Here is a 16572-nt window from a genome sequence, read left to right on the forward strand (position 1 = left end):
TCTGAATGTTTGTGAGATGTGTAGAATAATCTGCAGGAAGGCTTGAGTAGAGTAAAAATAGCACTAAAAGTAGTAGCAGTAAATTTAGGAAAAAACCCTTTAATCTAAACTCACAGTGAATGTGATTAGTTTTCAGGCTTTGCTCTGCCAGCTTGGATTTATGTTTGTTTGATAAATATATTCCTCCTTCTGGAGCATTCAGTAAATGCTTGTTTCCTTTAAAGTTTTCTTTATCCAAGAACTGTAGTGGTTTGTAAAAGGCTGACATGAGCTGAACTTGTGTAAAGTGACTTGTGAGAGATAACTGAGGTCTCCTTTAGAGAGCTGAAAATAATTTCTTAAAGTTTAAAAGTAAAAAAATAAAAATGTTGATGCCCTTCAAGATATTTCTAAGGCACTTTGAAAAATAACTCAGTGCTCTGCTGTGTAGATCTAGATTATTTTTATAGCTGCTGCAAAACAATCCAAGGGTTGCTAACTCTGTAGTTCTTCCACAAGGAAAACTGTGGCTTTGTTTTCATCCAAAGCCTGGTTCCAGCTGCTCTTGGTACACACATCTCTGCTCAAGCAGCATCCTAACTGATGTTCCCCGAGTGGAATGGGTGTGGTAAGTGAGATGGGCAGATATGGAATTCCTGAACTGCAGTCATGGAGAGGAATTTTATCGGCTCCCCCTGAAGCATGTCACTGGTAGCAGTGTGCATACAGGGTTATCTGGTGGAGATGCTGACACCCCTGTGAGGTGCATTGCTGTGGAGGAGGGTGGGTTTTATCTTCACTGAAGCCTAGGGCCAGCTCAGGCCCTGCTACCTTGGGGACAGCTGGAGTTTTGTGGGCAGAGGAAGGGAAATCCTGACTGATATCCTGTGTCTTGTGTGCTGTAGTGTATGCACCTCTCAAGGGAAAGCCACAGCTCAGCAAAAGGCCTTGGCTCTGCACTTAAATCCCTGAAAAAAAGGAGGGCAGAGGGGAAAGGGTGATGCTGAAAATGCAGAATGTTTCTCACAGTCTGTAAATCATAGAACAAGCATAATGGCAAAAGCCTAATGATGCTCAAAAGACACAAAATTGTGAGTACAACTAAAAAAAAATCATCTGAGAATGGGGAGAGATTGATGATAGTGATAACCTCCCCTTATGAAGAGACTCATAACTGTACTCTTCAGAAGGGCAAAGGGGAGGTACTGAGTTGTAGAGCCCAATTTGTGAGCTACAAATATAAGTAGCCAGGGAGAAAAAAATCTTAATGAGAATCAAAGAGCACCTGCCACACTGCAGGTACTTGTACATCACACAGACACCTTCTGCCAAGGCAGGTGGAAAGAAAAGTCCAATAATAAACCAAAATTTGCTTCATACACTTCCCCATGAGGATCAAGGAGAAATCCAGCTCCTCAATTTGGAGCCTTGTGCAGCCATTCATATTCTCTGCATAGCAGAAATGTGCTGACAGATGGATCAAGAGAAATGGAATATATTATAGCACTGAATTGAGCATTGGGTTTGATCTGATGAATGCAAGATCAGCTCTTAATGCAGATGAGAATACTGATTATGCTGTGATTACCATGCTTCAGTGTTTCAGAGCACATATATATCTGCATCCAGCTGAAGTCTGAAATAAATAATGAAACTCAAAGGGCTTTTTGGCCTTCTGTAAGGGATGTCCCTGTTTTATTTTTCAGGGCTAGAATCCTTATAAAAAAGGAGGGAAAAATCAAGACATAAATGCCTTGATTGAGGTAAAAGCCATTTTCTTTCTTCCATTCTTGTTAAGTCTTCCTGGACTAATGTTTCCTTCCCTCCAACAGCGAAGCACTCCAAATGAATGCGTTCTGCTTTTTGTATGTTAATGGCTGGAGTTTAAGTTAGAAATTGCTCCACTATCAATTATGTGAGCTGACTTGAGCGAGGAGACAAAGGCACTGAATACCAAATCACTGCCTGGCTGGAAAGGGGGAGGAGGGCTGGGCGCAGCCTTTGGAAGGCAGGGAACACTTATGGAAGTGCACCCTAAGTTTTGGTTCTGTGTTATTGGAGGAGTCAGATTGGTTTTGGAGAGCAGGAGTGGTCCTGACCCATCCTGGGGGAGCAGAGGAGCAGAAACAGGGATGCTGCAGATCCAGGTGCTTTGTCACTGCTGTGTGTGCTGGCTACCCCTGCCCGCCTTCAGAGGGGCAAGGTGAGAGTAACTCTTCCCCATTTAACACATTTAGCGACAAAACTGGGGAAACCACTTTCTTCGGTAATTTATTTGTGCTTTGTGAAGAGATGGCTTTGCTCTGAGACACTCTCAGGCACCGGGATCAGGAGAGCTGGCACAAACTGCAGAAAGCTGCGGGTGGGGGTGGCACGGGCGCTGTGATTTAAATACCCTGCATCCCCTGGGTGACAGGGCTGATATGCTGATGTGTGTCTTTCAGCTGTTATGGTGTCTGAAAGCCACACACCATTAGCCAGGTGACACTTCGTGCCCAGATACTGCTGTGATCGATGCTCTAATAAAAATACCTGAGAGGGAAGAGCGGGAGAGAGGGAGGGGATGGGCTCATGGAAATGACCTTACCCCAACAGCGGCCAAATAGGCATGTTGGCCATAAAAACTAAGGAGGGTAAAGAAAAAAAAATTAATTTGTATTCAGCCGAGGGTTGGGCACTGTAAAATGAAGAATTAATAAAGAAGAAGCTCCCTATTTTCCATTTTAGCATCAATATATTAAGCAGCTGGAAAAATCCAGTATAGGAGGAGAGAAGCTTTCCTTCTGCATGTGGAGTGCCTTCAGTATATAAAGGGGAAAGCCTGTCTGGGGTTTAAGGTGTTAGCATGGGACTCTGGATGCAATTAACTTCTCCCTATGGACTTTTTATGTCACCCTGGTAGAGTCATATATCCTCTCTGTTCCCTTTCCTAAAGGTAATTTAGCCATTATGGAGGGACTGAGAGTCAAAAATGTCATTATTAATGCTCAAAGTGCATTGGTCACCATAATGAATTCAAGTTTTGTACTAGGAGAAGACACTTGGATTACTCAGAGAGGAGGACAAAACAGTGTTTGTCTGTGTCATGCTGGTTCTGTGCAAGGAATTCCATGTCAATCGCCACCAGGCACCCCAAAAAATGTCATTTGTTATCAGGAATGCAAGAAAAGGCTTTCTGCTGACTTCCTCTATGCTGATGTGCCCTTGCTGTGAGGAAACAGCCTGGGCCTGAGAAGATTTCAACAGCTTCTCCTTAAAAAAATATAACTGCTTGAATGCTCTTTTCTCCCCTAGCCTGGGAAGGGAAACTTTAGAAATATGTTTGCAAGGAAACAGCAGGGTGTTGCTCAGCACACATGGTTAGTCTCAGCTTTAGAATGGAGGATTTGGCCTGTCTCAACTGTAAATAATGAAATGGAATTGAGGGGCACAATGAGGCTGTCTGCCACAAGCACCTAAATTGAATACCATGGCTCCTCTTCTGCCAAACTCCAGAGAAATGAAGGACTGAGGCCAGGTTTGAGCAGGCCAGGCTGTCTTTAGTAATAAGTGGTCATTAATTCACTGTTTACTCTTCATCCTGTCCTTCCCAGACCATCTGTCTAATGGGGCAAGAAATGCCCTTCTTGAATAAAAACTTCTGCAAAACTTGATAAAGCCAGGTATCATCAACACATTGTGTCATAGGAACTTTGTGTAGCTAAGGGGAATGTGGTGCTGTTTATCAAATAAAAAAAGGTTCACTGTTGTTGTATCCTTGCCAAAATATGCTATTTTAAGAATGGCTTGCTGTACCACTTGCGCACAGTTTGTGGTAATTGGGAGTGGGGCTGTGGCTGAGCCTCATCCCCAGTGGGCACAGCTGTGAGAAGCAGGTGAGCAGCATTGACAGCAATGAGCCATGGAGTGCCCAGGTGCACTGACCAACCTCCAAAGGGAACAGAGGGCACACAGGTGAAATCCATCAACATCAGGGTATAAAAGAAGGCTTCCTGTTTTCTAAGCCTCTTCTTGGGCTGAAGAGCAAGAAGAGCAGATGCTTTCAGCCTTCTGGAGTGGTGTGGTGTTATTCTGTGTGGGTTGAAGCCTTCTGATACTGTATGGTGACACTCTGTGTGTTGTGGCCATCTCAGCTGTGACATGTGCTGCCACTGACCAGCTGGGAGTACTGGGAAGCCAAATCACCCATTCCACCCTTGGCTGTTGTTGTTACCAGACACGTAAGTCAGAAGTGACTTGATTTGCTTCTGGGGTCATTTGTGGGGAAGAGGCATGCAGCTGGTGTTTCTAAAACTGTTACTTTATAATAGATAAAATAATATATAAGTCAAAACTCTGCTTTGGGACTTGTCTTTTAGGTATGCATGTATATCCTGACCATTGGATTTTTTAAATTGTTGTGTATTTCTGTGAAAGTAATTAATGTTCTGCATTTTGTGATGAGTGCCCTTCACCAAGATTTGTGTTTCTATTCTGATCATTCTACCTTAAGTGCACAAGTGGCTTTCTTTGCCATGTCCACGTGACAGTCTTAATTGTAAAACAGAGTTTTGGGGTTTTTTTTCTCCCATTCAGATTAGGTAAATAAGACAAAAGGAAGAAATGTTTTAATTGCACTATAGATTTTTTTTTCTCCTCAGGCAGATGTATCCATTTTATGGTTTAGTAGGAGACATGGTAGTTTTCATGTGGATTGTAATCTAGATGGTTTTATCTGGTCTTGAAGACATCTGTTGGACTTTGCCAGCTGTATGTCACGATTAATTGCTGGTTTATTTCTGTCAGCTGTTTTAAGATATAGATATTGCTCAGATGCTGTCTCTGACTGAACCTTGGTACAGTTTGTGGTAATTGGGAGTGGCTAATGGGCTACAGCTGTGACAAGTGGGTGACCAGCATTGAGGTAATGAGTGCCCAGGTGCACTGACCAACCACCAAAGGGAACTGAGGGCACTCAGGTGCAGTGCATCAACATGAGGGTATGAAAGGTTGGGCTGAAGGGCAAGAAGGGCAGTTACTTGCAGCTTTCTGAAGTGGTGTGGTGTAACTCTGTGTGGGTTGAAGCCTTCTGGAATTCTATGGTGATGCTCTGTGTTGTGGTCATCTCAACTGCCATGTATGCTGTGACACCTTGGATTTGAGCTTTTTGCTCTTTCTGTGCTGATTAGTTCCTCTTCCACTGCCAAGTTCTCTTAATTTAGTTAAGTTATTATCAGCAAAAAGCTTCCCTGAGTTTATTAACAGCCATTTGTCCAGGTAATCTGTTTTTCAGGTTAGTAGTTAAGGAAACTTTATCCCACTGTGTCCAAGCAGCTTCTGCTAGTTTTTAAAATGGAATATTTATATCTCAGCTTTGGCCAAGGTCACTATTTCATGCGACATGAGTAATTTAGATACTACCATAGGTCACCTAGAATTTACTAATCTGAGGCCAGCAGCACTCCAAAGGGTCTGTGAGAGGAGCTCTGAGTACTGGATTATGGTCTAAGGGGATAGAGAGCTAATCCTGCTCTAAAGAAGACAATCTGTTTATAATGTCCTGCAATTAGTTGGCATGATTAGTCATAAAAACAGTTCACAGAGGGCTCACATGGCTTCTGTGATGGACATGTACATTGCCTGTAACACAGAGAGGATATATAATGTATATCTAGGAGTGCTGCAGAGTGAGACAGCTCAAGGACAGCTTTGCAACAGCTTCTGTGGACTCCATGTGTATCTCATGTCCCCACTGCAGCTGCACCTAGGCCAGGCTAGAGAGATCCAAGGGGTTTATGATGTGCGTAGGACGCAGATGGGATACCCACACTGGGCAAGTCCTCAGGCTCACATTAGCACAGATGCAGCCAAAGTTATTTTTAAGGAAGATATTCCTGAAAACACAAGAGGGTCTTGTGAATGGCCAAGCTGGGGAGTTTCCTTAATGTGTGAAATTAGAGATTTGGAATCCACAGTTATAAAGCTTCAAATTCAGAGGAGTCTAAATGGTGAAGCAACCCTATTTAATTTTACGTTTAATTTTAGCTGGGTAATGGCTTCCTTCCACACCAACTTGCCAGAAAAACTGCAGGGTAACTTTCTGTTTATCTTAAAGGCACCAGCCAAACCCAGACTGAACTTCTCCCGTGCAGAGGAGAAATGCTGCTGATCAAACGCCAAATTTGAATATGATTATTTTCCTTTTATGGTTCAGTGGTACTAATCATGTAGACTGTAGTCATGGGGAAGAAAAAAAAAACCCATAGAGACCTAAATTTGTTCCTAGTAGGTTTTTTTTATAATTCAAGGGTTTCTCTTTGCTTTACAGTGACAGTAAGACATGGCACAGTGGAAAGAGGGAGCTGGCCACAAAGGGACTACTGATGTGTCAGGTCTCCCAACCCAACTTTTCTGCACTCCCTGCTTAGCCAACAGAATTTAGATTCTTACCTGGGCTGGTGGAGCTGGTGATTTATGGAACCCAAATGCAAAATAAGATTTTTTTACTTTGAAATAGCCTGCATTTCTCTCAGTCATGCAGCAGCCTGAGATTTTTCATGTGTGTAATCCATGATCAAGGTCATGGTCACAATCAACTTCATCAGGGCCACATAAGTGTTGTCAGATAACTTGTCATAACCTACTCTAATTTTAATTAACCTATTGCTTAATTTATACACATGGCTTCTAAGAAAATGCCAGGTTTTTAAAGGTTATTAAGGAGATGTTGCTTCTGTTCTAAAAATGTGTTGCCTAACTGAATGTCATGTCTTGAAACTAAAACAATAAGGATGTGATTTGATTGGTTTGGTTTTTTTGTTTGTGGGGGTTTTTTTGTTTGGGTTTTTTTGGGTTTTTTTGGTGGTTTTTTTTTTGTTTTTTTTTTTTTTTTTTGATTGTTTGGATAGTTTGGGGTTTTTTTCTTGGTTTGTGCAAGGTTTTTTTTGTATTTTCCAATTGCTTAGTAACCTATTTCAATTGTGCCCTATTTCATCTAGTACAGACCATGGTTAATGGACTTTACCTCCAGATTTAAATTCCTCTAAAGGCACCTAGTTCCTTTAAAGGTTTAAAAATTACCAGTAGCCAGTAAGGTGGTCCTAAACAAAGATTAAATGCAGGTTTTTTTCTTCCTCTGGTGTTGCAAATTGAGTAAAACTGAATCACTGCATATCTTGTGCAGATGGAGAGGAAACAAATGTGTTTTCTGTTGTTTTATGTGCCCAGTGCTGTTTTATAGCTCAGAAAAGATAGCTTAATTGAAACTGTCTGTGCATGGCACTCCCTGTGTTTAGTGTTTTGCCTGCTTGCAGGAAGGAACCGTGGTTTCTTGCCAGATCAATCACAGCAGAGTATATGCTTCCCTAAACACAAACTGAATCATGTTTGCTTGGCCTCCACCACCAAAAAAAGAGAGCGAGCACTCCCTACCACTTTGAACGTTGGCATCCCTGTTGCCTTGCTTGTGAGGACTGGCTTTTATAAGGTCTAGCTGGTGAGTTGCATTTTCTGTAATGAGAAGGCTGGAAAATCTCTGCCAGCCACAAGTCCTGCTGGCACTGCCTGCACCCCACTGGCTCCCTGTGTGATGTGTGTGTCACTCATACTGGGGTCACAAAATCACTGCAGGTTTCCTGTGGCAGCCCAGCGTCACCTGCGTGCTCTGGGGCAAACTAACTGTGCTTGGCTGATTCATGTTGGCAGCTGGGTTGGGGAAGGAGAAGCAATCAGGAGCACCCCAAGGAATCTTGCAGCAGGAACAGCACCTTCAGCCAGCACAGGGACATCTGGTAGCATAGAGGGAAATAACGCCTATCCAAATGAAACATTTTAAACCCTTTCTTTCATTGCAAGCTGCTGCTGTTCAGTGGGACAGAAGGATCTGTGCACTCTCCATTGATGCTGGTGACAGAAATACCAATAAAATTACTGCAATGTGCAAGCCAGCCTTTGCTGCCATGGCATTATTTCCAGATAAGGCAATACACAGGCTCCAGATCTTGTGGTGCTGTTCTGTTTCTGTCCTGTCACCGCACATACCTGCTGGTGATCTGCTCTGTGTGACTCCTCGTGGAACCATAAGCTCTGTGGGTGGTTTTAGGTGCCCACAAGATGCAGAGTGCTCTGAATCATGCTCCTCAAGGTGCTTTAAACAGTGAGTGTGATGACACAGCTATGCACCAACACATGAGGTCAGATTTAGATAGAGAATTTTGGCTGGGCTTGCCTGCTGGTGGGCTGGTAGCTCTGGTTTGGATCTCTCTACCTACAGAGGATATTTTGATTCTACTCACAGATGCAGGACACAGCCACTGAAACCCATGGCCCATTTGCAGGTGGCACAATACACTCCATGCCAGATCTTTCCTCACTGGTTGAGCCCTCTCTATTAATGGACTTATTGGTATTGATGGATATGTTGAAAACTTGGGAGGGAGTTTTAATGTATTTCCAAACTGCATTCCAGTGCTGCTGGGCTCTCTCCTCAGCAGCACTGGCTTTTTTCCCCCTTTCCTCATGGAGTCTATCTGCCCTGCAGGCTGAATATATCCCCTGCTGTGAGTGGGTCTCAAAGGGCTGTTACTGGTGTGGGTATATATGGCAGAATAACCCCTCTTTATTTTTGCATACTCCATCCCTCAAATCTTTAAAGTTGGAATCTGCAATTTCCAACCCAGCTGGCTTTCATGCTTTTCTGGAAGAGAGTTTTGCCAAAACACCAACAATGGCCTCAACTGTTGTTGGTTTGGCACAGCTGTGTTCACAGTGGTCTTCACAAAACAACTGCAATATTTAGAGAAATGCACAAGAAATTTGAGACTGTTAAATATTTTTGCACAAAGCATGACATTATAAAGATTTTCCTTTGTTTTTTCTGTTTAGCAACTGTGGGAATTTCCAGTCTTAAGTGACAGTTTCTCTTTTTACTGTGTGGAAAAAAAATTTTGTAAGTCAGCAAAGCCAGTTAAAACTCCTATTTTAGTAGTTTTAACAATAGAAAAATTATTTTGGTCAGCCCTGCAGTTTCATAGAAACTAAATAGGACTTTCTTATTGCAAAACTGCAAGGTCATTCAAGTGGAAAGCAGCCTGATCCTGTGTAGCCAAGCTGGACTTGCAACTAAAGGAAAAAAAGAACAAATAATACAAAGTAGGGGTCCTCACACCCAGCCAAAATATGTTTGCCCCAAAACTTCTTCTTCTTCTTGACCCTATTGTTGTCCTTCTGGAAGCCTCAGGCCTCTCATCTGGGAATTGTTTGCATTTCAGCTTCATTGAGACCGAGTGCTGATTGATCCCTTCCAAGCTCTTCATGGTGGGAGCTTTCCCTTCCAGAGGGTCTGGTTCCCTTTGTGCCCAGTGCCATGCTGGACTGCTCCTACCAAGAGATGCTGCACCAAACTGGGATAGCTTCTCCTCTTGAAGGCCCTTTTCACTGAACATCATGCTTCCACTCTGCCCTGAAGGGAGTTATCTTGGTTTTGACAGCCCCCCGAGCCTTGCCAAGCTGTGCTGACTGGGCATCCTTGACTGTGCAAATAGGAGAAAAGTCATTAGTTTCCTGGGCACTCCTCAGCCTGGCTAATTAGGTTTGTTCCAGAGACTGGAGGACTGTTAATTGGTCATTTCTAATCAGCATCTGCCAGGGGAGGACTTAGTAATGATATGACATAAAATCAGAGCCTTATCCTAGGTTTGGGGGGTGCAGCTGTAACTGCTGCAACAAGCTGGAACAGAATGGCAAGTTATTTAAAAGAAATATTTAAAATACATGGAAAGGTCACTTGAAGGAATTTGACTGAACTGTAATCTGCCACTCCAGGGAACAGAAGGAAAATGACCTCCTTTGCTATGGAGAGTGAAATATTGCCAAGCCTTGAAATATTCAGATGATTGGTCAGCTGCCAAAAACTTGCTATTCATGAAATGCCTGGTGTATACAAGCTTGTAGGGCTGTTACAGATCTTAATGAGCTACAATAGAGACTTCTGCTTTACAAAAGGCAGAGGAAGCAGCTTGTCCTACCAGATCCTCTGTTTCTGTCTGTTCTACAAGAATGGGACCAGAGAGCCCAGCGCCGTCCTCTGGTGGGAGTGATGGGCTCGCTCTGAGCAAGCCCAGGATGGTGTTTGCCATGTAGGCAAGCTGTCTGTCATGTAGCTCATTAGATGACTTGATTAGATTTTTGCCTGAGCCCCCACAGCCCTGGAGTCATCCTTATTTAAAGCCATTCTTTGGCTACTCAGTTTGGAATTTGTGATCAATGCAGCCCCAACATCTGTCAATCCCCAATCCCAACTCTCCTGCTTCTGCACATCTGAATGAGGCTGCAAAGCACTTGATTAGATGGAGGCTCATGCCCTGCTGCTCTCTCTTTCTCTCACTCCTGGTTTACACAGCTGAGTGGCTCTCTGCTTTACTAGCAATTGCAAGGCAGGCACTGCTAATAAGCCACTTGCTTTCCAGAAACCAGGCTCTGCTCAATGAACTCACACGCTCTGTGATCACCAGAGCTAAAAAACTGCTTTTACTTTTGGCTTTTCTTACAAGTTTGATTTGTTTCTCTTTAAGAATTCACATTTTAGCCTTTGGTTTTCTGGCATGAAATTGAGAAATGCAGGTGACCCCATATCAGATGTACAAATCATTCCAGTCTCACTACTGAAAAGTCCTTGTCTGAATTTTTGCTGTTTTCTGGTCATTAAACTAATTCTGAAAAAGCCAGAAAGCTGTCTGATAGTTAGAGTAGGCTGATTTTTTTTTGTTTGTTTTTGAGAAGGAAACCAAATGGCAGCTTGAGGCTTTCAGAGACTGAAGGCCGTCTTTGCCAAAATGGCTACTGATTTTTTGTTCTTCATTTCTAGTTTTCACAAGAATTAGATGTTGTTCTCAGCAGGCTGTGTGACTTTGTCTGCAAAGCTTCCAGCAAAATCCAGTAAAAAAAGAAAAAGCTATTCTTCATACAGCTTAGTAGTTTCTAACATAATCCTTGCCAAAAAGTTGGAAAACAATATAAAATGTAATAAGAATTTATTGAACTGTGTAGGAGGAATGCAGTACCTCCAAAATTAATTATATCAGATTGTGTCACCAAAGGAACATCAATTTGTAAGCATAAAATTAATAGAAAAAAAGCCTTAGCTTGCTGAAAATGTTTCAGTGAACTTTCCCACGAGTCCTGTGTGCCGCACATCTGCTGTGTAATGTCCATGTTAATGATATGTCAGAGGTTAAAATCTGCTTTCTTATATTGTTTTAAATACATCACTGATATATTATTGACTACTGACAGAGCAATGGGCTGCTCTGGATTGCTGCAAGGGAGTGAAACTGCTGTGTGGGAGTGTAGTTCCAGTTTTCTAAGCAAGGATGATTTTTTCAGGGCTCTGAGCAACCTGGTCTGGTGAGAGGTGTCCCTGCCCATGGCAGACACTGGAACCAGATGATCTTTAAAGTCCCTTCCCACCCAAAGTGCTCTGTGATTATGAAATAATTTTCAATATTTATTTGGAGTAGGTCTCAAGCGCCCAGGGTTTCGGCCCAGATTTTTATGGAAGGACTAGCTCATTCTGCTGGAAAAGGTGCTGTGTGTTTGTGATTAAACTCTGCCCAAACACCATATTCAGGTGCCTGAATTTGTGCCGTAAAGCTGCAGCAGAAAGTCCCTCTGAGATACCAAAGGCTTCACTTGCTGTCTTCACCTCACTGCAACACTTTTCCTTTGAAGGCAGCAACTTGAATTAAGCTGTTTTGAAGGCTGGTTTTCACAGCTGCCTGGCCTGATGCTAATTTTGGAAGAGAGCAGCCCGAGAGGTCAGAGCCACCCCTCCATCCCTTCCTCCCTCCCTCCGTGCGCAGAGGATGCGCCGGGCTCCGGCTGACCTCTAGTGGTAACGGGGGATGCAGGAGCCAGCCCTGGGGGCTGCCTGGAGCTTGGAGGGGCAGCTCCTTCCTTCCCAGGCTTGCCCTGAGCCTTGCCGCTGCAAAACCCTCCAAGAGGGGAGGAAGAAAGTGCCTGTGTTCAGGTTTTACATGAACGTGATACGGGTTATGTTGTGGGAGGCTCCAAGCATCTCTCCTGAGGTGCTATGGGGCAGCACTGGAAGTGAAATAGGATGTATGGAATGTGGGGTGTGAGTGTGAGATGGTGTCATTTTCTTCTGGCCAGGGAAAACACGCAGTCAGTAGGTGTAAGAAGGATAGGTTTTCTGCAGGTTGATCTTCTCCCCAAAAAGCCACTGCAGATAATTAATGAATACAAGAAAACACTGCTGAGCTTGTGATGAGATGAACCTGCTGGTGGTTTGAAGCTAAAAGAGGAGAGATTGAGATATTTTTATCTATTTATATATTATAAATAAAAAATAATAATCACAATAAATAATACAAATAAATCATTATATATAACTTGCACATCCTCACTGGCCCAGCTCCTGGGTGCAGCAGCAGCACCAGGGGGAGAGCAGCCCGTGGAAGGCAGGGTGGAAATGGGAATGTTGTCTCTGAGGCTGTGGAAACATTTTGAGGCTGTGGTTCCTGCTGGTAGCATCTGAACAGCTCAAAGTCAACCCCAACCCCAAACTGAGCCGGGAATTTGGGCATGAACCAACCTGAGTACATGTAGTTCCTCATCATCCTAAACATGGGAAATCTGCCCCTTTGTTGCTTTCACAAAGAGCCTCTGGGTATAAGAGGAAAAAAAAAATATTTGGGAGATGCACTCAGGGGCCAGGAAGAAAAGTGAAGGGAGAGAGGAAAACAAAAATCCCCCTTCTGTAACTTTTGTCTTTGACAGGTATAGTCAGTAAATACCCTCTAGCCAATCTTTGAAATGCAACTTTTTATCATGGAGGTAATTACTCTGTTCTAAAAATCTCCTCTCTTTCTGGGGATATGTCTATTTAAAGTGATGATGCTGAGAGAAAATGAGTTCAAAACTTTTTAATGTAACTACAATTAATAGGTGCATGTGAAGACTGCACAGCCTTAAAAAGAGCAGTATGAAGTTTCTGTTTGGATGCTTTGAGACTGGTATAAGATGGTGAAGTTACATTTCAGATTTAAGGAAAAATGGAAATTTAGAACTTATCTCATGGTGCTTGGTTGTATTAAATTGCACAAAATAGTTATTGGTAACTGGGACAACCAACCAATGCAACAACAAATGGCTCAATTTAGGGCTTCTGGAGCTAATTAAGATTTTAATACAAGTCATGAGAGGTTCAGTGGGGGCAAAGTCAGACCTCAGAGGCTGCCACCTTCTGCTATCAGGGGAGAACTGGCAAAAACTCACGTTTCTCATTTGGAGAGATTAGTTCATTCTGCCACACACAGGGCTCCTGAGGACTTCAGCTGGAGTTACCTGCACATAAAAGAGAGTGACTAATGTGAAGAAGGATTTAAATATCTAAGTCTCTTTAACATAATCTCCATTAATTTTTATGGATTAAGGAATTCTCTGTGTTAAAGCAGTCGCAGAGGCTTTTGAACTCCCGCTCTGCTAATTGGTGGAGAGAAAATAATTCCTTTGTATGTCCAGATAACTGTGGACTGCTAGAAAAATTAAGACATTACAGTAAAAACTCTGCCTGAGGTATTATTTACTGGCCTCCTTTGATAGATGTGTACTAAGCACTGAAGAATAAAGAGGGAAAAATGAGCTGGGAATGGTTGACAGACTTTTAATATACAAATTGCTGGATCGTGCCAATTTGTGCTCAGAGGGAAACAAGACATTGCTTGGTTGCATCTCGGGGTACTGCAGAGGCTGGAAGTGTCCATGGACCCCTCTCCCTCTTCTGTGATTCCATTAAGTACTTGAATAGTGAATTGGGGATTGATATCTGAGTTTGCTTTGCTGTATCATGACTGTGCTGCTGCCAACAGCGGCATGGAACAAATGCTGAGCCAGCAACTGGCAGGCTCTCAGATACATATGTTTTTATCTGTTTAAAAATAGACACTCACAGTTCATGCTTTTCAGGACCAGGAAGGTCCTCTTTCTGGGGTTTGTTTAAGCCAGTGTATTTTTGTGGTAAGCACACATTCTTTGTGTTGCTCTGCCTCTCCTCTTGGAGCCTTCTGGCCCCTGCCTCTTGTTTACTGAAGTGAATTTCAGACATCTTATGGAGACATGTCCTGCTTTCTTCTAATGCTTTCACTTGGTGTGAAATCCATTCCACACAGAAACTCTGCTGTCTGATGCTTAAAGATCCCCTTAACAAGGAATCCAACCATGCCTTGGCATGGAACAAATCCTCTGTCTCCATGGTTTTGTGGTGGACCTGGCAGGGCTGGGTTAATGATTGGGCTCAATCCTAGAGGCCTTTTCCAGCCTTAATTATTGGGAAAGCACTGATCCTACTGCTCAGTCTTGGGAGATGCCACACGGACTCTGCAGCCCCTTCCTACTTAATAGTACATTTTAAATTGATATTTTTGCCTGCCTATTCAGCCAGTGAAAGCTGTGCTTTTTTTGGATGTCAAAAGTCAAAATCTTCCCATGAGTTGGTGCAATGGCTATAGATAGGCATAGGAAAAATCCTTAATGCTTTTCCTCTGGTACCTAGGGAATTTCAGGGAACCTAGGGTAGTCAGGTTCAGCACAACAAATGAGAACAAATAGTTTCTGTCTGAAAATGTTGATGTCAAGCTGGGCCCAGGAACTGGACATTTGTCTCACAGTCATGTATGGATTATTAACACTGTGTTTGAGTTTAATTAGCAACTATTTCTGTCAGTTCTGTAATGAAGAACCATGATTTCCACTTGCAGCTCTCTGTGTGGCCTAGGCTGCTGCAGGGAAATAAGCAAAATAAAAATATGCTATGACTTGACCTAGTAAGAAATGGCACAGCTGACTACCATAAATATCTGGACCAAGGCTCTGTCCACTCTCATCACCTACACAGGTACCAATATCATTTCCCATTTTTCTTTAGTTCAAGTTTTCAAGACTTAAGCAAAAGAAGGAAAACAAACTTATTTATAAGAGCATAGGATACATTAAAAAAAAAAAAAAACCCATGTTGTTTGTGTTGACTAAATGACAGTCATTAGTTAAGCAGAATATTTTAAATACGTTATATTACCTGTTCGTTTTGGTTGCAGCTGCTGTAGTTGCAGGCATTTCTAAATTTTCTGGGGTGAGAAAAGTTCAAATTAAGGGTCCTGTAATACCTCCCCTTTACCATGTTTCAAGACTTTTTTTTTTTTCCCCTACCTTTTTGGGAAATGGTTTTTCTCCATTCATTCTTAAAACCCTTTGCAGAAATTCTCTTGTGGTCAAGTCAATACTTAAACCCTAAACAACACAATAGCCAGGCATGTAGTTGCTTTATTAAATTAAAGCAGCTTTAATTTTGTCATAATATTTTTTCAAATGCAACTGTAGCCTTTAGCTCCACTCAATGAAGTCAGCCAAAATATTTTAATAGGGTTAGCAGCTTTGCTTCCATTGTCTTTGACTGGCTTTGCACAAGCCTTGGGGTGGACAAGAGGCTAATACTGCATCAGCAGGGAACTGGTACAACCTCCTAATGCAGTGCTCTTCCTGAGTATTTCACCCGTGTTCAGTCTAAAATATAAAATGTTGATGTTTTTGGTAGACTCTTTCCCCAAAATGCAGAATGTGAAAAGCTGTTAGTGTTTATCCAAGAAACAATTGAGAACTTCCTCCTAAACTGCTTTAAATGACACCTCCATGAAAATAACTTTCACACAGAAAAACTAGATAGTCTGAATGGAATTTGGACAAAAATCCATAGGGATCATCAGGAAGGTTGGAGAGACTTAGTAAGGCAGATTGTTATGGTTTAGAGGAGCAATAATTAAGGAAAGACATGGTTATTCCATAAAGAGTAGAAGGAGAAAAAGGCTGAGAATGCAGAGCTTGTTTTAGGAGATCCAAGTCAAGGAAACAACACCCTTGGCTTATATCAGTGTTTACTCTTTTGGCGCAAAGACTCAAAGGTGAGGTGAAAATATTTATGTGACATTTGAACAGTTTACTGGGATCCAGAGGCTTAGGACTTTGCACAGATGGTGAAAAGCTACATCAGAGATATGCAAGGTGCTGTAGCATTTGTCATCCTCCGTGACAAAGACATTATGGGGGAAAATTTTACTCAAAATTGGGTGACTTAGCCTGTGGAAGGTTTTCTCTCTTATCTGTGAATTCATTATTTCTTTAAGATATTCTCTGGACTCTGCTATTTTATGGGGAAAAATCTCACTGAGAAAGCCTGGAGTTAAGACCATGGGTCTGTCTGTTAAAAAGCAGCAGCTGTGTTCTTCTGATTACTTTTTTTTTCCCCTGAAACTTTAGGCTTCGAATAAGAAACCATTTTTTTGATTTATGTGTTTATACTAAGCCTATACTTGCTGATCAGTGGTGTTGAACTGCTGCAAGATGCAAAAATCTTTCAGTAATTGTAAGAAAATGCTGCAAGCCTGTGCTTTCTTTGAAAGCTATTTTTCTTCAGATTATAATTTTCTGCTTGACTTACTGAGAATCTGTAGTGAACAAGCTTTTTTCCCCTTCTAACTTCTTTAAAGGCTTAACTTTGAAAAATGCACGAAACTAGCTAGTGCCCCAGTTTCAATTTCCTTGTTT

General features: G+C 42.3%; 1 long non-coding RNA gene across 2 annotated transcripts in view; it reads left to right on the top strand.

The window, feature by feature from the left end:
• Nucleotides 1–4015: 4015 nt before the first annotated feature.
• Nucleotides 4016–16572, top strand: part of LOC137472629 (uncharacterized) — an 84410-nt gene continuing 71853 nt past the window's right edge. For both annotated transcript variants that reach the window (XR_010998319.1, XR_010998318.1), the window contains exon 1: nucleotides 4016–4199. This is a non-coding gene — a long non-coding RNA (uncharacterized lncRNA). The remainder of the gene's footprint in view (nucleotides 4200–16572) is intronic.

This window comes from Anomalospiza imberbis, chromosome 4 (assembly GCF_031753505.1).
Source record: "Anomalospiza imberbis isolate Cuckoo-Finch-1a 21T00152 chromosome 4, ASM3175350v1, whole genome shotgun sequence".
In the NCBI taxonomy this organism is placed as follows: Eukaryota; Metazoa; Chordata; class Aves; order Passeriformes; family Viduidae; genus Anomalospiza; species Anomalospiza imberbis.